We start from the raw sequence: 23,342 nt of genomic DNA, 5'->3' as shown, positions 1-23,342 counted from the left end.
AAAAAACGTGCTGTATATATAACCTAGATTATGTCCCTATAAAGTCCATTCATAACTCCCTCACGAGCTTAGCAAAAGTGTGTCTAGACGATTTTTTTTGGCCCTCCCTCCCAAAACTCTTTGGGTTAAAAAATAGGGAAGGATTTGTTTGAAAACAGTGTTGCATTGTATCTTTCACCTTTTGTCCAAATAAGTTTTATTTAGAGAGAGTGGGGTAACTTATAAACCAGCTCACTCAGACCTTGCCCCTGCCCCTGGCTGGCCTTCCTACTGCCAGCAGCTTAGCCAGGTCTCCAGAAGCGTTTTACAGAAAGCTTAGACGGAGGGAAGCACTTAATTATTATCCAAATTTTTCCCTTTAGTTAAGTCTTACGGTAAGATATCCCAGAGATTATATTTTTAGCAACCACTTTAAAGAGACTGGGGAGATTAATTTAAAATTGATAATCGCATGGCAGCACCACAGCTTAACAAGCTCAAGGTCTGCCTCATGGAGCTGGCTGCTCTCAGGGGACTCTGGTTCAATTCTCTTTGCTGCCAGTTGAAATCAGAAATCACAACCGCAGTGATTAGCAGTGAATTCCCTGTCTCCGTGCCCCAGGCAGAGGCGGGAGGGGGTGGGGGGCTTGTTTTCCTGGTGGCCAGTGGTTAACCCCTTCATGGGAAGGGAGGAGAGGCAAGAGGAAAGGATTCCTGGGTGTCAGGAAGAGTCAAACACAGCTAGTCATCTATATCTCTGCAGAAGCTGCCCAGGTAATCCTGAGCATCGTGAGGTCTGGACGCCGTTGCTCTGCGGGGAGTGATGGTGACCAGCGGAAGAAAGAGCCTCTTGACTCAGCCAGAGGCGCCCGGTGGCCCCCATGAGCACTGCCACCTGGAGCCACCCAGCCCAGAAGGCTTGCAGAGGCCCCTGCTTCCATGGATGCCAAGTGCTGTGTCAAGCTGGAAGAGGGGTCTTTGTAGAAGGAAGCAGAAAAGCCTGCTCTCTGCCCCTCTTCCAGCTTTTTTGTTTTAAAAATGGCCTCTGGCTACCAAGTGGACGATTATGGATAGTCTCGTAGAGCCGCAGTAAGCAGTGTTAATGAGCTGCGGGATATCAGACACAAAAAGGAAAATATTTTCCCTGCGGGCCAAACAAAATTAATTTTAAAAATTAATGTAAACCACTAATGCTGCAAGTGCCTCCACTGAATTATGGGACTGTGACACGTACAATGCTATATTTTTTTGCCATTGAATTTGTTATCTAAGAGGTGTGCATTGTTTGTTACGGTGTGAAAAGCTGTTTTCCCCCAGATAAGCTTGTTCATTAGTAAACTGGAGTCCTGCCACCACCCCAGTTCTTCGCACTGAAGTAATGCCTTGTAGCATAAATGCAGACAGCCGCTCTGCATTTAATATCAGAAATGTAAATCAAAAGCGTCCAGTCTGGTTGGAAATGGCTTCAGTCTTCCCCAGGATGAAATCTGTGGAAAAAAAAAAAATTCTCTCTGCTGCTTCTGACACCACTGCTTTGGCAGACAGGCCCTGAAAGAGGCTGATAATTATTAAACAAAGTATCTTGTTTCCCTACTGAGGTCTCTGGATCGCTCTGTCATTAGATTGGATTTATTTCTAGGGTTTCATTCATGCTGTGACAGCCTGGGATTGATAAGTTCTGTGTTTTAATTTCAGGCAGAAATGAAACTGGTCAAATGCAATTTGGGAGGGGAAGAGAGCCCTTGATAAGATGGCTATGCCTCTTAATGCCAAGACACAGAGCCAGAATAAGGAGGCATCTGGGTGGGGCCGGCCAGGGGGTGCAGGCTGAGCCTGCAGCCAAAGCTATCTGCACACCAGAGTCGGCCTCGGAGGAAGGACAGAGGCAGGAAATCTGCGTTAGTGCAGGCCCAGAGCACCTCTCAAACGCCAGGTCCCACGTCCAGGTTCGGGAGCACCATGGCCAGGCGGGTGTAGTGGTGGTGACTGTGGGTTTTCCTGTCTCCTGGGCTCTGCTGTCATTTCACAGGGCAGAGGGCTGGCCCAGCCCAACCCAAGACGTGTGTAGCTTCTCACTGCAAGTCCACACTGGGCTTCTCAGGGCACTGGATAAGCTCAGGGTCCATGTTTTTCTTCATAGGGAAGCCACAATCACTGACTCCTCTGATACTCTCTTTGGCTCCAATTTACTTACTGAGCAAACGCCCAGTTGAGCACTATTTCACATCTTAGGGCTGCACCAATCACCAGTGGAGAGTAGAAAGAAAACCTGATTACCAGTGAGCTCAGGGCAGGGTAATTAAGATGCTGCATGGAACAGCAGTGGAGAGCCCTGACAGGTCAACTCTTGGCGGTCCTGATGCTGCTGTGGAAACAGCTAGACTGACTGGAAGTTGGAAGGGTGTTGAGGTTGTCAGTGGGGTTCTGTGGATTTCTGTAGTATTTTACTGTGCTCAAAGCACTTCCCTGAAGAATTTAAGCTTTCAAACTGTGGTGCTGGACAAGACTTTTGAGAGTCGCTTGGACTGCAAGGTCAAACCAGTCCATCCTAAAGGAAACCAACCTTGAATATTCATTGGAGGGGCTGATGCTGAAGATGAAGCTCCAATACTTTAGCCACCTGATGTGAAGAACTGATTCAGTGGAAAAGACCCTGATGCTGGGAAAGATTAAAGGCAGGAGGAGAAGGGGACAACAGAGGATGAGGTGGTTGGATGGCATCACCGACTCGATGGACATGAGCTTGAGCAAATTCAAAAAGATAGTGATGGACAGAGAAGCCTGGCATGCTGCAGTTCACGGAGTCACAAAGAGTCGGCCCCAACTTAGTGACTGAACAACAACAAAGCACTCTTTCACGTGGGCAGGTGGTCCTGGGCACAGATTTGGGTGTTTTACTTCTGGATGCCTGGTACAGCGCCCCGCAGTTCAGTGAGAGACTGATCTGAGCCTCTTGACCGGGGCAGCAGGCGCTAACCTTTATGGAACACTGCGTGCCAGGCATGTGGGCCAAGCGCTTCGTCTGGCTGTTTGCTCTTATTTCTCCGAAGGAGGTGTTTGGATGAGTCACATGAAATTGCCATTTTTTGTTCTGAAAAGAGAATGGCAAATTTTCGTGGCACATACTATCAGCAGTTTTATGAGGCACAATCTAATCATCTTCAGTTCAGTCGCTCAGTCGCGTCCGACTCTTTGCGACCCCATGGACTGCAGCACGCTACGCTTGGTATTCCCCAAACAGTCAAATACCAGCAGTGTCATACGTCTTTCTGTCTAATAATCTTCTGTATTTGTTTTTCAAATGGAGGAGTTCAGGCACTGAAACATACTCTAAGTCAGCAGGCACTGGATCTGGAATCTGAAGCAGGTAGTCCATCTCTCGACCCTCCTGCTGAACGGCAGCACCAGGCTGCCTCCTCCCTGGCTGGGAGACAAAGGCATGTTTCTGTAGCCTAGGTGTTCACATTGGTTCTTCCATACCCCAACCAACTCTGAGATCAAAGATGGCCAGTCAGATGAGTCCCGTGTTTCCTGGAGTCTTGGGTTACACCCGTGATGCTCTGTTTAAAAAGTATGATACCTAGTGAGCACGCCAGAAATCCGGAAGATGGAAAATCTCTCTTTAGGATCTCTGCTCCTCTCTCCAGTGAAGAAAGAAATCGGTGTGGTGCCAGCAGAGGTGTTCTCAGCAGGACCTGGCCCATTAAATGAAAGACTTCCATGCTGAGCCAATCAAGAGAGACCTGGACAAAAATCAGACTCTTTCCTGCCCTGGAAGCCCATGCCTTGAATCTGTAATTCATCTGTTAAATCAAGTGTACAGCCGGTGGTTTAGCACAGAGGGGGACTGCAGGGAAGGGAAGAGAGCAGGGCAGGGGCTGCAGCACTTGAATTTCCAGCATCAGAGTCAAGTTAGGAAAAGGAAACAGGGGCTCTGATAGCTTCTTGGACCTTATGTTTCCAGCAAAGAGGAAACAGCAGGAAAGATTTTTGAAAACTGATGAGCTGGTGGAAGGCATTAGAACAATGGCGGAAGAGGCAGAGACCCCAGGGGCTGAATCAAACAGTTCCACTATTGCCTTTCAACAAGACTGAACAAAGTTTAGGATTTTTTTTTTTTTATGGGACTTGTAGCCATTTTTAAACTTTCATTTTTCATAATGTCACAGATAATCTTTTTATCTATTATCCACTGGCTCTTTTCTGAGAGGCATTTGCATCAAATAGTCCTGCGCAGATCATGACTGTCTCTAGTGGGGAAACCGGCTTGAAATGAAAGGTTATTCACTCCCTCTGCTTTCGCTGGCTTTGTTCTTGATTCTCACACATTTTTTTTTTTTTTTTAAACATCTGAATTCGGGTATTTCTGGAGTTTTTCTTTAGAAACCCTTCCATTCTGAGATCTAAGCATATTCAGACTCCAGTCTCTATGTCAGGGGTTACAAAGCTGATGTTCACTGAAAGTGAAGCATCGACTTTGAAACGTTTGTCAGATACCCCATGTCCTCCAAAATCCCTTCAGAGCATTTCCTACCGAGGCGGCAACCATTAAAAGGCATAAAAAGGCGGGCACTTACCCAGTGGGGGGCCTCTTTCTTGGGCGCCAGCCCCCCACTGGTGGTGGAGCTGTGGCCTTTGCAGCGTGCACTGCTGGACGTGAGCTGGGCCTTCCACTAGCATGGAGGGTGGGTCTGGGGGCTGGATAGCCTCCCGCCCCTCCTCCCATGTGGGCACTAATGGCCCAGGCTTGCCCAGCAGGGAGAAGTGGGGCTGCATGGATGGACCGTGGTGGGGAACCAAGGGGTTGCCTGGGCTCACGGGGAGAGGAGGCAGAAACCAGCCCATTGTATGAAAACCCCATTGAAAAACAGTGACCGAAGTCATGGGGATATCACCAGTGGTTTCTGTTCGTTTCTGTTACTTAGCTCATCCCCCCAAGCTGCTGGGGGGCTGGGGGCGGGGAGGGGCAACCTGAGCTGTTCTCAGGCCTAGTGACGAAACCTGTCGTAAAAGCATCCTCTTCCTCTCCGGCTACCTCCTCCACCAATCGCGACACAGAGCCCAGAAACACTGCTTTCCCTCCTGGCAGGGACACGGAGCAGCAGGGCCCCCGCCACTGATGTGCTCAAACCGTGCACTGAGCTTGCTTCCAAACCGCTGTTCTCAGGTCAACAGTGACCTCACAGAACAGTGACCAGGAGCATGTTTTCCGTCTGTGTATCTGAAGAGTCCCCAAAAGAAGGGAATAGCGGGCCCAAAGAAGTACTGACAGGCCCCTCTGGCCCAAGGGCAGTGCTTTGGGGTGCTGGCCACGCTGCCTCTCCCAAGGCCCGCAGGTGGCCATGAGGCTCTCATCTATCACAGGACAGGATGGCCAGGGAGGCCGAAGTGATGGCCGAGTTTGCTGGGCTGGTGGCTGAGTGAGCCTTAGAACGTAGATCTTTCTGGGTCTAAATTCCTTGATCCTACCCTCTCCCGCCTTCCTGAGGCATCTGAACTTCTTGGGGGCATGCCGATCCTGTATTTTAAGGACTTTTTAGATCGATGGTGGCTGCTGTGCAGACTTGCTCTGAAGAGCAAGGCAGCATTGTTGGAGTGAAAAGAGAAAGTAAAAGTGTTTGTTTCTCAGTCAGGTCCTACTCTTTGTGACCCCATGGACTGTAGCCCACCAGGCTTCTCTGTCCATGGAATTCTCCAGGCGAGGATACTGGAGTGGGTAGCCATTCCCTTCTCCAGGGGATACTCCCTTCCCAGGGATTGAACCCAGCTCTCCTGCACTGCAGGCCGATTCTTTGTCATCTGAGTCACCAGGAAAGTAACTAACTTCTTTGTCCCTACGCTCGTCGCGCCAGACCTTTGAGCCAGTCATCATACTTTTATATTTTATGACTGAAAAGAAATTTCTGTGAAGTCATAAATATACTAGAAGGCCTTGTAACTAAACACAAGAAAGAGTTCTCTCCTTAGGTGTGGGAATCTCCCACAATGTGGCAGGAATGTAGAAATCACAACCAAACATAACAGATTCCCCAGTTGTAACAAACACACATGTAGCAGAGGCTGTAAAACTCTGCTGTTAAGCAAAAGGTAGTTTGTAAAATGTAGCTTTCCTCCTTGACTGTAGCTTTTCTGCAAGAACTCTTTAGTTTCATCGTATAGAAATTTATAACACTGAATAAGTAGAGCGCCTGCTAAATTGTTTCTCTGTAACTTACACCAGAGTTAAAGGGAACTGTAGTTAATGCTTCAGCATCCAGATTTACAAATGTACCTGGATAGGCAACATGGGGTCAGCGGCAAGCCAACACTGAACTAAGACTTGGGAGCTATGAGTTCTAGTCCTGTATGTGCTAAATCGCTTCAGTACCGTCTGACTCTTTGCCACCCAATGGACGATAGCCTGCCAGGCTTCTCTGTCCATAGGATTATCCCAGCAAGAATACTGGAGAGGGTTGCCATGCCCTCCTCCAGGGGATCTTCCTGCCCCCAGATCGAACTCGCATTTCTTATGTCTCCTGCATTGGCAGGAGGGTTCTTTACCACTAGCGCCACCTGAGACGCCCTCTAGGCCTGGCCTGCCCCCAGCTATGACTTGAACAGGTGTCTCTGCTTCTGTAAACCTCAGAAAACAAGAGTGAGACAACCTGCCCTTCCCACACCCTCCCCCCTTGGTGGATTGGTAGGAGTTCCAAGGCAAATTAGAAAGATTGGGTGCAGCTGAGTATAGCCTGGTGCCAGGGCTTACCAGGTATGTATGAGAGACCTGATTTACTTGTGTCCACCTAGGAGCTTTTTTTTTAAAGAAATAAATGTTTTATTTATGGGTTTTTTGGTTTTGGGGGTTTTTTTGGCCCATCTGTGTGGCATGCGGGATCTTCCCCAGCCAGGGTTAGAACCCATACCCCCTGCAGTGGAAATGGAGTCTTAACCACTGGACTGCCAGGGAAGCCCCCCCTTACCTTTCGACTCTCGGGATATGCTGTTACCCATTACTGGGGGTAGAATAGAGTTGAGATCCACACCAGCTCACCTTTGAAAGGAAGCCTTTGTTCCTGGCAATATGATTACACACCTTCAGGTGCCCCGGGCCTCATTCACACTCCCCCGCCTGCCGCATGCTTCCCAGTCCACACACTTCTCTCACGCGGACCTGGCCGTGAGCAGGTAATCCCCCACCCCTCAGCTTGGCCGCTGCTGCCGTTGCCATGTCTCTCAGAAACTGTGCAGCTACCAAGCACGAAGAAACAAACCTGTAGGTCTCCTGGGAGTTCACGCATCACCTTATGGCTGAGTCCTCAACAGAAATTGCAGTCTGTAAAAATATTAACAATTAAAAATTATGTGTTTCAAATGTAATATATGCGCACTGATAACAGAAAATCCAACACACAGTAAGACAAAATACTCACATGTGCCATGTGAGATGCTTTTCTCACATTTGTATTGCTTGTTCAGTATGAAACTCCAAGGAAAGGGCAGACCCTTCCTGTTTCCCTTAACATTTTGGCACGGGCTGTAGCGTTAGGTTTAGGGGCTTGGGTTCTGGAGCCAAACCGCCTAGGTTTGAATCCAGTTCTGCCCCTTGCAAGCTCTGTGACCTTGGACAGGGGTTTTGACATGTTTATAATTCCATTTTCTCATCTATAAATTGGGCTTCCCTGGTGGTTCAGACGGTAAAGAATCTGCCTGCAATGCAGGATACCCAGGTTCGATCCCTGAGTCAGGAAGATCCCCTGGAGAAGGGAATGACTACCCACTCCAGCAACGTCTCAGAACATGGCAGCCCAGGCCGCCCTCAATGCTGTGACCTCCCCTGCCAAAATGAAAGGAGGATGGGGTGAGACTGGTGATCCTTAGAGTTAGAAGCGAAAAAGTGCCCCAGGCCGCAGCTCTGTTCCTCTCCTTCCAGAATCCTCCCTCGAGGGGCTGTGACTGTGGCCGAGTAGAGGGCAGGCACTTCTTCACGCTCAATGCTGGCCGCGCCACCTTGACCATAGCCTCCGCTCTGTCCTTGCTCACATGACCACAGGAAGCAGCTCTTTCTGGCAGCAGTTCTCAAACTTGAGTGTGCACCAGAATCACCGGGAGGGCCTGTAGAAACACAGACTGCTGGTGGTCCCACCCCTGGGGTTTCTGACTCAGTAGATCTGGGGTTCAGCCCAAGAATTCACAGATCTGAGAGGTCCCTGGACGATGCTCCAGGGACCACGCTTTGAGAACCTGTCCTTTGACAGCCCTGGTTCGCAGCCCTTGCTCCCTGCTTGGGAACATGACAGGATGGCTCAGATGCTGAGCGCTGCAAATTCAAGTTCCAAACACAAGGCGCCCAGGCAGGAATGCTTCTTGACTGTGCATTAGGGCCACAGAGAGGTACACTAGCTTTCCAGTCCTGGGCCAGGAAAGCTCTCTCCAGCTGCTGCTTCTATGGATGGAGGTTGCAAAGGGCGGACTAGAAACAGTGAGCAGAATGGGTGAAGGAGTGGGTGAGTGCACCGACTTTGGTGAGGGATAAACATAGTTAAGTTGGTAAAGAATCTGCCTGCAGTGCAGGAGACCCGGGTTCAATTCTTGGGTTGAGAAGATACCCTAGAGAAGGAAATGGTAACCCACTCCAGTATTCTTGCCTGGAGGACCCCATGGACGGAGGGGTTACGCCTGTAATGCCTTACGTGGAAAGACTGTAAGGCTTCAGTCCATGGAGCTGCAAGAGTCAGACATGACTTAGCAACTAAACCACCACCGCCAAACACGTCCAGAAGGGCTTCCCTGATGGCTCAGTGGTAAAGAATCCGCCTGCAGTGCAGGAGATGCAATAGATGTGAGTTCCATCCTTGGGCCAGGAAGATCCCCTGGAGGAGGAAATAGCAGCCCAACTCCAGTATTCTTGCCTAGAAAATTCCATGGCAGAGGGGGCTGGCGGGCTACAGTCCATAGGGTCACAAAGAGTCAGACACCACTGAGCACGCACAGGCAGGCAAGCGTGTCCAGAACCAGCCAACTGAGAGTAAGAATGATTGCTAGTGGCTCTGTGGGCAGAGTTGCGAAGCTGACATTGAAGCCATGCCTTTTAGGGGTCAATGCTATTTGTAGGAGTGTCTTTGGCCACTTGTTTTTGACTATTCCCTCAGGGAATTCTGTCTCTTCAGCACATCCTTTTGGTTAAGGAGCATTGAAGTGTTGTGGTGGAAACTCAGAATTGGAAGCTTGGGTTTGAGTGCCTGCTCTGACACTAGCTCAGGAGCAAGGAGGTTTCAGAACCATTCCAAGCCTCAGTTTCTTAATACGTAAGACGGAGATAATATTCTTTGATCTGCCAGTCTGACCTAACTGCATCATTCAGTGTTGTGCTGTGACTTCCTGGAAGCGTCCCTGAGGTTAGGGCTGGGCAAGGAAGGCGACCACAAGGGTAGCTCATGTGCTCTTTGAAAATCCTAGACGGGAGGAGCCCTGAGGCCCGGCCGGCTTCTCCACCCACTCACCTTCAGGAGCCACTCCATCCTTTAATTTTTGGTGTCCTCCTGTGGACCGTGAAGTTGATTGGAGTCAATTCAGAACCCGAATTTTCTGGCTGTAAATTGTGTGCACCCATTGTCAACTGAAGACTCAGGTAGAGGCTGTAACGTCTAAACACTCAAACGGCAAGGAACGTTTCTTCCAAACCGCCGGGCTGGGTGGGTGGGGCAGTCTTGTGGTTCCAGGCAACGACCGCCAATTTGTCACGCCGCCCCCCGAGCCTCACAGTGCTTCAGGGAGGCCCTGCCCACCCCCTCGCCCCCATCCTCGGCCCTGCTCTGTTCTTGCCTCCCTGCCGGGTCGGGATGCGGAGCCGGCAGAAAGTGCACGCGCTCTGCCTGGAGGCGGTCAGGCCGCGCCGGCGCGCCGGGCTCGCTGCAGCCAATCGGCGCGCGCACCGCGGGTGACCTCCCCCGGGCCCAGCATAAATCGTCAGGTTGCCCCGCCGCGGGTCTCAGTCTTCGGGGCTAATTAGCAGAGCCGGTCATGAGTGGCGCGGACGGCCTTCCGCGGGCCGGGGAGCGGCGCGGGCGGGCGGCGCGCTTCTCGGGGGCCGAGACCTCCCTGCACCTCGGGTAGACGGCTGGCGCGGCCGCTGCCCGGAGCCGCTGTCGGGCCCGCTTCCCCCGACCTCGGCCGCTCGGTGCCCGCACCCGGAGAGGAGGGTTAGGCTGGCCCGGGCGAGGACGCCGCGCGGCCGCCACCCTCTCCCCTCGGACCCTCGGCTCCGCTTTCCCGCGGCCGAGGCGCAGCACATCCCGCCTGCCTGCGGACCTCAGAGGCGCCTTTCCCGGAGACTCTGAACTTCTGGAAATCCCGAGACCGCGTCGTGGGTTTTGTTTTTGTCTTCAACTTGGCTTTGGGATTCTCTGGCCACCTGGATACTCCGTTCCTCTGTGGGTAAGTCTCCCATGATCGCAGCGCCAGGAACCAAACCCGGGGAGCGTCCGCCTTTAAAATCCCCAGCCCGGAGGTGCCCGGGGCTGGACACAGCACCCGACACCTGACCACGTAAGGGCTCTCTGATCCCACCTTTCCTTTGACGGGGAGAAATATCATTTCATGGCAGAATTTTCTTTAAGCACATTGTCTGATAGGATTGGCAATTACTAACCAGGAAAATGAGTAGCAATTAGGAGTTCAGCAATAAATGGAAGTCTTTTGTCCTAATTGAGTGGAATTACTGACGGGGTAATGGCAACACTGAATTCTTCAGTTTAATTAAGAGTTTATATAATTATAGTGCACTTTTTATTTCTTGGGGGAGCCATGGGGTAGGAATTAAATAAGCAGTGCGATGGGTAAGAAACCCATTTAATGGATAAGTAACCGGTGCGTTGAATTAAATGTGGGTGCCTTGCTCAAGCGATGGAAATTTAGATGAAGTCCTAATAGAAGGATGTGGCAGCTTGGGCTAAGCAGGACTTCCTTTAGGCTGCTAATTCCTGTCTGATACAAACCTTTGTAAAAATTATAGCTCATCTCTGACACAGGCACCTTAACATGCAGCTGTTCCTAAGACAGAGCTCGGTGCTCACTACAGTGGGATTAGCTCTCATCCCTGCTTTGTGAAACAGTGTTTTCCACGTTCCCGGAGAACGAAATGAGAGGGTCATTTGAGAGTGCTTTGCTGTCTGGGTTTTCTGTACCAAAAAAAAAAAAAAATCTCCTGATTGCGCTGTTCAACTGTAATTGTTGATAGCTGAGGGGGCTGGCAAGCCCCACTGAAGTCACATGGCCTCCAAGCGGAGCGAGCGTGTAGGGTGGAATTTGTTTGAGGACTAATCTGTAATTATAAAGATGCGATTTTCCTCTTTGGTGGTGTATTGTTTCCTTTACTATGATGCTGTCAAGAAATTGTTCGCCTCGTGGGAAGCAGAGAAATCCCTTCTCAGGATAATTTTCTTTTTTTTGTGTGTGGAGGTTTCTGGGAATCCTTTTTAACCCTGCATTGGGATGCATGTGTTCATTCCTGTCAGAAGCTCCAGCAGGTTTGGAAATCACTGGGTTTCCAGTATACAGGAAATAATCAGCGGGTCGATTAATACTTATCTGTCCCTCGGCTGCTGCTGCTTGCTTACATGAAGTCTAGAGTTTTCAACAGGATGAGCAAGGACTGCTTTCTCCAGAGAGCTCCCAGGCCACAGAGTGGTCTTGGAGGGCGCCGTGAAACTTGTACTTCACCCCAGAAGACACAGCAGATAGCAGGGACAGAGCCGCGCATCTCTTCTGCTCTGGGTTTTAAAGTTTGCTAGGCCTTTGGGAACCTCTCCGTCGTTCCCTCTGTTAACGAGAGAAAGCAGTGGTGGAAGGCTGTTCACGGTGTCTCCCGGCCTCAGGTGCACCAGAGGAGCCTGGGGACAGAGCTGGGAAGTGGCCTGGGGCTGTGCCGATGCTACTGCCCACAGTTTGAAGGACTTTTCCTACCCTGGTTTTTCCTCTGTCTCTCAGCCCTGTTTTGTCATGACTGCCGTGAAAGTCAAACAACACGGTTAAAACAGCTACACCTGCCCCCCGAGAATGAACCGTGGCTTCGTGGAGCAGGCTTATTTTGTTGGTTTGATTGGTTTGCTGTTGCTCCTCTTTTATGTTCTCCCCCTCAAGGCACAGCAGAGTCCTTCCCAGACAGATTCTTGAACATACGACACAGGTGGGGATTTGAGACTTGCAGCATTCGAGCGCGACACTCTGCCACGTTTCCTAACTTTTCATAAGCGGTCATTATTAAAGAGCACAGCTTCCTATTGGCTGTCCTTTTCCTCAGCTCTCACAGTTCCTTCACATACCTGCCTGTTAACTGTTTAAAAAGCAGTTCTGTGATACAAGAGTCAAGGATGGCTATTCTTTCTTTCCAAACTTCTGCCCTGGTTTACCCAGTCCCCTGATTCTTGTCCTGGATAGTGGGTGTTTGGTGTGATGGCATGGAAGTTTCCCTCCATGATAACATCTTGAAGGTTTGGTTTCAACTTACCTCTCTTCTTTTTATAATCTGCCACCCCTCCATTCGTCTAAAATCAGCCTGAACTAGTAGAAAAATCGAGAAATAGATTATGGGGCTCCCAGCAAGTTCAGAGTAGATTCCAAACCCTTAGTGAAAGGCTCCGACATAGAAACAAGACACCAGTGGCCTCTCGGCTCTCGGAACACACTGTTAGTCTGAGGGCAGAAGACACTGGAAAAGATTTGGTGGTCACAACCCCTGCTTGTGTATTTTTTTGTCTTCTTTCCCACTCAGTCTCAGGCTCCCTGGACAGGCTGTGTTGTGGGTTTCCGTCACCACTTGTCTGCTGGTTGCACAACACACATGACTGACTTTTGCCCAAGTGATGCCCCGCAGCCATGCTGTAACAATAGAGCATAGAAGAAGGTATGCCTTATGTTGGTCTGGGCCCCAGTCCAAAGGGATGAACTACTGGAGTACCTGAAAGGTGTTGTTGAAACACACTCACCCATAACCCGGTTCCTTGGCCTGGATCTCAAGGGCAGGGTAATGTCAGCGCCTTCTTGTTGCCTCTAAAGTGAGATGACCTTTTCCATGTAGTGCCCAAGCTGCTGGCTCGTAGACTCTTCCCATCGTGGCGTCAGAAGGCTGCTCCAGATCGCAGGGACCCTGGCCTGGGCTTCTCTTGGAAGTTTGTCGGAAATGCTGATCCCCACACCTGTGCCCTGATTTTTCAAATCAGAATCTCCTTTTCTAACAAGAGCCCCCCGGTGATATGGTATGTGTTTTGACAGATTGCCACCTCCCTTGATGCAGACGGATAGCGTTTAGCAAGCTCGTTATTTTCGCGGGAGGATCAGCATGTGTGGGAGGGAAGCAGGTAGGTGGAAGGAGAGGTCAAGCTGGGGTCTGCGCCTGGAGACAGGCTTCCCTGACCACGTGGGTGGCTCCAGAGCAGCATCGGCCTTCTCTGCCCCTTGCTGGGCAGTCCTACTGCCAGCCCTCCTGGCAGCTGGCTAGCCATTCCTTCACTGGATGGTGCCCAGCAGGCACACGGGAGTGGGGAGAGGCACCGCTCTAGGCTGGGGTTCTCGGAATGTGCCTCCAGACCAGCGAGACCTTCCACACGGGGACTGGTCAGAGACGCAGAGTCCTGAGGCTCGCCCTAGACCTGCGGAGGCAGACGCTGTAGGGGTGGCGCCCAGCTTGCCTGTGTTAAACCAGTTCTCCACACACAGCTGCATGCTCAAGTTTGAGAACCACCCCCTCCAAGGCAGCCTTTTTTTTTTTTTAATAACAATTCTAAGGAGAGAAGGTTCACATTCTATCTCTGTAATAAAACTTCTCAATTTCCAAGTGTTCAAGTCAGTCATTTGTGACTTGTGTATTCACAAGGTTTTGTGCAACTGTCAGTAAAAATTCCAGAACCAGTTTCACATCCAGTTTCATCACACCAGAAAGAAACCCCCTTACCCATTAGCAGTCGCTCTCCACACCCCTCTCCCAGGGCTGATGGCCATTCGTCTGCATTCTGTCTCTATGGAGATGCCTGTTATGGACATTTCATAGAAATGGAACCATACGGTGTCACCTCTTGTGTCTGTCTTATTTCACTTGGCATAATGTTTTTGAGATGGATTCATGTTGTAGCATGTGTCAGGACTTCATCTCCTTAAGTAGATAAATAGGGTTGCATTGTATGGATATACCACATTTTATTTACAGGTTGACAAACATTTGCGTTGTGTCCGTTTTTTGGCTCTTAAGAATAATGCTATGGTGAACATTCTTGTACAAGCTCTTGTATGGACCTACTTTTGCAGTTCTCTTTAGGGAAATAACCAGGAGTAGAATTGCTGGGTTTTCAGTGTAAATATGTGTTCAGCTTTTTGAGGAACTTCCCAGCTGTTTTCCAAAGCAGCTCCACCATTTTGCATTACCACCATCAGAGTCCCAGTTTCTCCATAACCTCTCCAACACTTGTTATTGTCTGTCTTTTTATTCCAGCTTTTCTAATGATCATGAAGTGGTGTCTCTGCATGGCTTTGATTTACATTTCCCAGTGACTAATGATGTTGAGTATCTTTCCTTGTGCTCATTGGCCATCTTCGTATGTGTTTTGAGGAAACCTCTATCGAGATCCTTTGTAGGAGCAACTTGTACTCCTTGAGGGGCCCCTCAGGATGTCTGTTATGCATCTTGACCTCAGCAGTTGCTTTAGGATTTATAAAAGAAAGCCATGGCTGTGGCTTTAACCATAGGAAAGTCCCATCAGATGTGGGACCGTGAAAGCAGAGGACAGGAGGGCCCACTGTCAAGGGCCCACCTGAAGGGACTCGCATTCTTTGACAGCTCGTGTTCCAGAAAGCTGTTCTGTGGGTTGCTGGGACAGTGTGTGAGTCAGGGTTGTGGAAAAGCATTGTGGAGCTCAGCAGCTGCTGGGAAGGTGGGAAGTGTTGAGGGGACAAGGAAGGTGGAGAGGAGAGAGGAAGTTCTCAGGGGACATTCCCCCACACTCTTGTTTTATGGGTTATCCATCCCTGTAAGAAGGGATCTCAGAGGCCTGGGATGTCTTTCAAGAGTGTGCCCCCTCCCAGCCCCAGAAAGGCAAAGTGATCCTTCCGTTTCCTCGTCTGCAAAAATAGCACCTGCCTCAGCTCTCTGTTCGCGGTTGTCAAGGCGGTTGTGAAACTCCCTGAGTACTTGGAGAGCAATTCAGTCTAGGTCACAGGTGAGCAGAAAGTTTGCAGGTGTCCCTAAATAGCCTCTCATTCCCCATTAGCAGATCCTGTGGCTCCCAACCTCCCAGGGCAGGGACCTCTCTTAGGGCACCTGAGACGACAGGGCGAGTCCTCGGGGTTTCCAGGCAGCTTCTCTCTGCCTTTGCAACGTAGCTTGAATATGGCAGCAAGAGAATTTCAGAGCAGAGGTGTCGAAAGCAAAACCCTGGTCTGGTCCTGCTCTCACCCTGCAAGGGCCTCTGCACCTATGGTGACAAGCCCAGCGACCTTACCCTTGTGCCAGGCCATCCAACTTGCCAGGTGCCCGCTCAAACTTGCAGGGCAGGAAACCCAAGCTCCAAGTCCCGACTTGGTTAGCATCACAGATCAGATGATGGCACAACAGAATGTGAGCCCTGGTCTGTCGACACCAGGCCCCGTGTTATTATCTGAGAGCTCTACTTTACAGGTTGCTAAGGATGAATGATGGGATGTTTTGGTTTTTGTTCTGTAAGTAGACCCTCTCCCAGGAGGGTCAGGGCCTCACGACACCACGCGTTAGTGTTTGGTGTTGGCACCGTGTATGTCCCTTTGTAGTAATATATTCCGAAAGCTCTGGGGTCACCCTCGGTCTCGTGGAGGAAAGTTTCAGAAGAGAGCAGAGAGGTTGGAGCGTTAGGGTATATCCTGAGTGCACTTCAATTCTCGCTTTCTCCCAGGAGCCCTTCAGGTGGCCGGGTGGTGATTAGAGGATGAGAGTCACTGTTGCTTGAACACAGTCAGCAACAGAACCCTGGCACTGGGAGTTGAGTGGGTCAGAATGTTTGTGTTCTGTGGCTAGCCCACACGCAGCAGCCCAACTTCTGCTGTTGTCCCCAGCTGAGCACTCTCAGATGTGCCTTATTTTGTGTGGTTATTTTTGTTGTTGTTCAGTCATTTGGTCGTGTCTGACTCTTGGTGACCTTACGGGCTATAGCCTGCAAGGCTCCTTCCTCCGTCCATGAGATTTCCCAGGCAAGAATACTGGAGTGGGTTGCTGTTTCCTCCTCCAAGAGGTCTTCCTCATCCAGGGATAGAAGCTGCTTCTCCTGCAGGTGGATTCTTCACCACTGAGCCACCAGGGAAGCCCCTATTTATTTTTGGCTGTGCTGGGTCTTTGTTGCTTTGCATGGGCTTTTCTCCAGTGGCACAAGTGGGGGCTACTCTAGTTTCGGTGTACAGGCTTCTCATTGCGCTGACTTACCCTGTTGCAGAGCACGGGCTCTAAGGTGTGGAAGCTTCAGTAGTTGAGGCACAGCGGCTTAGTTTCCTGGAGTCACATGGAATCTTCCCGGACCAGGGATCGAACCCATGGCCTCTGCATTGGCAGGCAGATTCTTAAGCACTGAACTACCAGGGAAGTCCAGATATGCCTTCTTTTAGATAAGGGTGTGTCTGAAAAAGTGGGATGTCATGCAGGTGTGAGTCGTTTGCACCCTAGTGTTAATTCACTCTGATAAAGTGAAGAAGTGTGTTATGAAGCTGATTTTTCCACCTCTAGGCATTCATCTGTCCCTCAGGAGTTTTACACACTTATTTATTTAAAGTGGGTTATATCTGTATAGAGGGCTTCCCTCATAGCCCAGTTGGTCAAGAATCCGCCTGCAATGCAGGAGACCCTGGTTCAATTCCTGGGTCAGGAAGATCCACTGGAGAAGAGACAGGCTACCCACTCCAGTATTCTTAGGCTTCCCTTGTGGCCCAGCTGGTGAAGAATCCACCCACAATGCTGGAGACCTGGGTTTGATCTCTGGGTTGGGAAGATCCCCTGGAGAAGGGAAAGGCTACTCACTCCAGTGTTCTGGCCTGGAGGATTCCATGGACTGTATAGACTCTTCCTACCCACTTCTCTTTTTTGTTTCTTTTGCTTTTAAAGAACAGAACGTGTAAAAGCTCATTGGAATCATAGACACACATTAGAAGTGCGGGCAAAAGTGGCGTTTTACCCCTTTTCCCCATTTTTTTTCCTTTTTTCCTGATGCAAAGCGGGCAGGAGAGGTCAGATCTGCAAACTTGCTGGTGTATATAAAACCGTGAGAGTTTTACAGGGACAGTGTCTTCCCCATGCTCTTCCCAGTGCCAGTGTGCCAGACAGACCTCCAGTCACCTTCGGTTGGTGGAGCTGATGGATTACACTGTGGACAGAGCTGAACCTTTGAAGAGGCTGATAGGCCAATCCACACACCAGGGGAAGGGCTTCAGTCTAGACACGGCCCTCCGACTTGCTCGCGCAGAGTCTGTAGGGTTGGGTGCTTGGCCTCTGAGATGTGCCTTCCTGCGGCCTCCTCCCTGGACTTAGAAATGCCCCATCATTGATTTGGGGGCAGGTGCCTCCGAAGGCGAAACCACTGTCATCATGAAAAAGCATTCGGCAGTCCCCATCAGAGCCTTCCAGATAACACACAGACCAGGCCCCGGTCCCATAGGAGGAATCTGCCAGTGTTAGCTCTCCTGCCAATGAAAGAAAAAGAGAGCGAGAGAGAGAACAGTTTACTGTTAGGGAGATGATTTTGCCAATAGTTAAATGGCTGCTTTCTTCTCTTAATGAAGAAATACGGACTCAATGATCCTCAGCCCTCCCCCGGGGCCTCTGAAGCGGAGATCATAATATCTAATATTTATCGAGGACTAGGAGCAGGTGCTTCAGCACTCGAGTACAGTCTCCCACAAAAACCCTGCGGGTCAGGCCCGTACGATGCCACCGAAGCCTGGCAGGGTTACTGGGTCCAGGTTTGGACCTGGGCCTCCTGGCACAGTGGTTTCAAGTGTGCCGCCACGTGGTAGCAGCTTCCGTGAGAGGTGAAGTTGTGTGTCCTAGAATTCACCAGAGCCGCTGTTGTTGCTGTGTAGTTGCTCAGCCACATCTGACACTTCTGTGACCCCATGACTATAGCCCGCCAGGCTCCTCGGTCCATGGGATTTCCCAGGCAAGGATATTGGAGTGGATAGCCTCTCCTTCTCCGGGGATCTTGCTGAGGCAGGAATCGAACCTGCATCTCTTGGCATTGGCAGGCAGATTCTTTACCACCGAGCCACCAGGGGAGCTCTAACTCAAGCCCTTACCAACCACTAAAGTGAAAGTGAAGTCGCTCAGTCGTGTCCGACTCTTTGCGACCCCATGGACTGTAGCCTACCAGGCTCCTCCCTCCATGGAATTCTCCTGGCAAGAGTACTGGAGTGGGTTGCCATTTCCTCCTCCAGGGCATCTTCCCAACCCAGGGATTGAACCCAGGTCCCCCACATTGGAGGCAGACGCTTTAACCTCTGAGCCACCAGGGAAGCCCAGCCACTAAGTATGTCATTATTCGTTGAACCTCTTGGGGCAGTTTTGTTCCTTTGCATGGTCATTTTGGATGACGTATGCCCCCATGGAATGACATTTACCCTTACCCTCTTAGACTTGTACAGAATAAAATATATTATGAATGTCACTTAGTCTGGTTTCATACTCTGCCCCAGGCTGGTAATGAGCTGGGGTGGTACTGGAGCAATGGCTGGCACCACCATGTGTGGACTGGTGACCGAGATGCTGGTGGCCCTTCTGCTTTGTGTACCTGTAAGCTTTTTTTTGGGGGGGGGGCAATATTTGGGGGCAGTTCTATGAAGCAGGCAAATGGTCCAGGTAATGTCTTATAAGGGCTCTTCCTCCTTCATTTTCAAACAATGTGAAGAATTCAGCAGAACGTTTTCCATTTTTCACCAAGGCTCAGCTTACAGACAGTGACGTATCCACCTTGAAACACCATAAAGCAGCATTTGCCCTTGCACCATCTTACTGCCCAGCCCATCCCTCGGACGTACGTTGCCTGTTCATGGTTTCTGACATTGGCCAACCACCTATTGCTAAATGAGATGAATTGAAATAATGACCTGAGAACTGGGATAGTGTGGAATTGACGTTCACAAGCCAAGTGAGCCAGCAGGTACCAGAATAGACATCTTATACAGGACAGACTTCTGATAGCACGACCCTGGTAATCCCTCCGCTTTCAAATGCTTCTGGCCCTGGGCGCTGGGAGGAGCAGATGGTTCTTGGCATGTGTGGAGGTTTGTTTTTTTTTCTTCTGTCCTTCCTTCCTTCTTTCATTTTTCTTTTCTTTCCTAAAGAAACTCTGAAATATACTTCGCATACCGTATCTGGAGCATTTCTACTAGATAGTGGAAAATTAGAGTTTGTCTGAGGTCAGCTTTCTCATAAAAGCTTCTCGGGCACTAGATAAGATTATCAGTTGAGGTGATTATACCACCTCAAGGTCTTCAAAAGTGAGTCTCATCTAGATCTGAGAGCTATTAAGATAGTATTCTACTTGAAGTCTATGGGATGAACTGGATTTAGGAGAGTTCCTGCCACTCCAGTCATCTCTGATTCTTGCAAGAAAGATTACTTGTAGCCTGTGAGTACTCAGGCTTGTGACATACGTGGTTCTTAGTTTTGAAGCTTCATTCGTGTGTTCAGTCAGCAAACACTTACTGAGCACTTTCCGCCTGCAGGCCAAATGTTAGGAGCTGGTGAAGGAAACCGATACTGCCTCAGCCCTCACGAATCTTCTGTTCGTGATGCAACATACAAAAGCTTTTCAAAATCTTCAGTTACGGGACTTCCCTGGTGGTAGGGACGTGGGTTTAATCTCTGGTCCGAGAAATAAGATCCCACATGCCACAGAGCAGCTAAGCCCATGCACCGCAACCGGAGCAGCCTGTGCTCCACAGTAAAGACCCAGCACAGGCAAAATTTTTTTTTTAATCGTCGGTTATTTTCATAGTCTTTGCTGGGTAGCCTGACATTGAGGTATCTTTGTGCACATATATTTGTCATTCTTGGTGAGGTCTAGGGCCCATCTATAGTTGATCTACTGTTTTTTTTTTTTTTGGCTGCACCTCATGGCTTTGTTGTTGTTCAGTTGCTCAGTCGTGTTCAACTCTTTGCAACCCCATGAACTGCAGCACGCCAGGCTTCCCTGTCCTTCACCATCTCCCGGAGTTTGCTCAAACTCATGTCCATTGAGTCAGTGATGCCATTCAGCCCTGTGATGTCATTGTCCCCCTGCCCTCAGTCCTCTGTCAACCCTTGTCGTCCTCCTCTCAATCTTTCCCAGCATCAGGGGCTTTTCCAACTAGCAGGAATCTTAATCCCCAACCAGGGATTGAACCTGGGACCATGGCGGTGAAAGCGCTGAGTCCTAACCACTGGACACCACGGAAGTCCCTGGCCTACTCCTTAAAACAAGGAAGTACTGCCCTCAGCAGTGCTCTGTTGAGAGACAGGGAAGGGGGCTAGTGGGATTAAGAGTCCCTTAGGATCTGCATGGCATTTGCCACATGTCAGAAGACCATGGAATGTAGTCACTGAGTCTTCAATGATGATGGGAGTGCCATCTTTTAAAAATATGTCTATCTCTCAGTGGGAGTATGATCAGTTGAATCCTTTGGGCAAAAATCCGCTGATGGGAGCCTGTGGAGGAAACAGACCTGGTGGAGGTGTCTGGGGTGGAGGACATGGAGCAGTGAGGTCGAAAACACTGAGGTGCCAGGCGTTGAAAAAGCCAAATCTAGACAAGACGCAAGACAGCTCAAGGCAGAGACAGTGTGAGAGGGAGAGCCCAGGGCACTGTGGGAGGTGACGCCCAGGAAATGGTGACTGTCTAGGAGCACAGTTACCTGGCTTCCTTGGCACTGTGCCATCCCCAGGCCGTCTCCTCCGGACCTCTCCTGCAGTCTGGAGACGCAGCAGTGATGTTCTACCCTGCCAGTGAGATGGAGATGGACTTGACACATGGTGTCAAGTTTATGTGGGGCTTCCTGGGTGGTGCTGGTGGTAAAGAACCCCTTTGCCAATGCAGGAGACATAGGAGATGGGGATTCGATCCCTGGGTCAGGCAGATCTCCCGGAAGAGATCGAGGCAACCCACTCCAGTATTCTTGCCTGGAGAATCCCATGGACAGAGGAGCCTGGCAGGCTACAGTCCATGGGGTGGCAAAGAGTCACATGTGATTGAAGAGACTTAGCATGCAAGCACACACATCAGGCTTGTGTGAGGATGTATACAATTGTTCTTTCACAAGATCTGTTAATTGCTTCACCAGATATTTACATTTAGCGGGAAAAAGAAAGTATCTAAAGTAAAGTTGCTTACGTGTTGTAGAAAGAAATTTGTAGGAGGTCTTCTGTCTGTATTCACTTAAAGTTGGCTAATTGCTTTCAGGAAGGAATTCCACACGTGAAATGTTGGTGGTCAGTGTGTTATGCTAAGAAATGGAAAACCTTTTTTTAACGTTCTTTTTTAAATATTCTTTTCATTACACGTTGTCATAGGATATTGAAACCCGTTTTCCATGCTATAGTAGGACCTTGTTGTTTATCCGTTCTATACATAGAAACACCTTTATGTTTACAAACAGTTACATGACTTTCCCTGAAGACTTGAGTAAGACTGCTCGCACCCCCAGCACAGCTTACAAGGCTGCCTCACTCGCCGACCTTCCTTGGAGACTCTAAGCGCTCTCTGTCTTGTGTTAGTTATTCTGTAACAGTTCGACATACAGAAACTGCTGTCCTCTTGTTTCCTCTGGGAGGCTGTAAAATGCTGCCTCCCACAGCATGGAAATGATACTCTGAGTCTATGGTGTCTATGTGGAAGATCACACTCCATTTTCTAGTTCCTTACTGGGCAGACTTTTTCAGCGGGAACCCCCTTGGGAAAATTACAGGTCAACAAGAAGCAGCCCCCACAAGGGATACCGTGAGGAAAGGAAGAAGCATCTCAGGGCGTCCCTGCCCCACACCGCGGGTTGCGAGGGGGCTTGGGGAACTGAGGTGTGGGTCCCCAGGATAACTATTAGACAGTTCCCTGGTACATTGTTAGTGGCAAAGAATGCTAGTTGCCTTCTAATTTGCGTCCTCCCCTTCTTCCTCTATAGTAAAAAACTATTGATTTTTAATTGAACAAATGGGCCAACTAAATAGAATAAAGACTAACCTTCAGTGGCCTGCCTTGCAGCCAGACGCTGTCCTAGAACTCAGTTCTGGCTAATGGGTGTTAATGAATTGGTGAAGCGCTGCTTGTAGAGAGTGTCCTTAAAGGGCCAGGAGCGGGCCCATCTAGAATGTGGCCGCAGTCATGGTCCTGGGCGAGGATGTGTTTTTGGGGAATGGAAAGCAATAAAGGCAGACACATCCACATATGTAGGAAGACCTGACGTCCCTGACATTAGAGAGTGCCACTCCAGCCCTAGGCTGCCTGTCTTGGGACTTGTACTTTGAGAGAATAAACTCTTGTTTAAACCACTGTTATCTTGTCTGTCGCTTGCCACCAAAGTGCATCCTAACTGACCTAGCAAGCACATGCCTTTAAGAGGAGCCATCATTGCCCATCCTAAGTCTCTAGCCCTTGGAAGTCATTTCTTATATCCAGCCTTTTTGTTACAGTTACACCATCACAGTGGATAACTGGAGTGTGGAAAGGTTCTAGACGACAGAGGAATAAAATCTCAGACTCACTGGCTAGAATGTGCTCTCAAACAGCATTTACCAAAATGCTACTCACAGCCTTGTGCGTAATAAAATAATCACTATTAATTAGTCTGTCATGTGGGCAGTCAAACCATACTCACATAGTCACTTCTGGGCTGTCCTGAGCATCACATTCATTGAAGCAGTAGTATTTTCCTCAAAGGGACCCTTAGAAGTGGGCTTTCTTTCAGCATTTCCCCAAGTATACAGATAATATTAACAAATTGTGAGCTCTCTGAAGTAGATATGTATGTGTGTATGTATATGTATATACATTTACATATGTATGTATTGGCTGTTATGCTTAAAGGAGCAAGAGACGTCTGTCCTGTTACAAGGGGACAGATGACCCCAGGCTATCAGCCACTAACAGAGGTTTGTACTTTGGGGGAAATGGAAAAAGCACCCCAGGCTTCTTAATTCTACACCGAGTACAGAAGAAGAATATTCCTGTGTTTGAAACATCTCCACATCATAATCGATCATGCTGTTGTTTAATATAATTATTTTTTCAGTTGATATGAAATGTTCCTCCAAGGAGCTGCTGTGAAGAGAGCTGTTGGGACCTCCCTTGTGGTCCAAGGGTTAAGACCCCACCTTCCAGTGCTGAGGTGTGGGTTCAATCCTGGTCGGGGAGCTG

General features: G+C 49.5%; 1 protein-coding gene and 1 long non-coding RNA gene across 11 annotated transcripts in view; one reads left to right on the top strand and one right to left on the bottom strand.

Moving 5' to 3' along the window:
- Positions 1-23,342, top strand: part of AUTS2 (activator of transcription and developmental regulator AUTS2) — a 1,215,639-nt gene that overhangs the window by 1,003,890 nt on the left and 188,407 nt on the right. The gene's annotated exons all lie outside the window — the stretch shown is intronic.
- Positions 1,028-9,667, bottom strand: LOC139179594 (uncharacterized). Its single transcript, XR_011563925.1, has 3 exons — positions 9,459-9,667; positions 7,230-7,291; positions 1,028-1,466 (listed from the first exon to the last, which is right to left on the bottom strand). It is a non-coding gene; the product is annotated as an uncharacterized lncRNA (long non-coding RNA).

The sequence above is a fragment of the Bos indicus genome, chromosome 25 (assembly GCF_029378745.1).
Source record: "Bos indicus isolate NIAB-ARS_2022 breed Sahiwal x Tharparkar chromosome 25, NIAB-ARS_B.indTharparkar_mat_pri_1.0, whole genome shotgun sequence".
NCBI classification, from domain to species: domain Eukaryota; kingdom Metazoa; phylum Chordata; class Mammalia; order Artiodactyla; family Bovidae; genus Bos; species Bos indicus.
The sequence above is the reverse complement of the archived record's forward strand: the minus strand, read 5'-3'. Positions and strand labels throughout refer to the sequence as shown.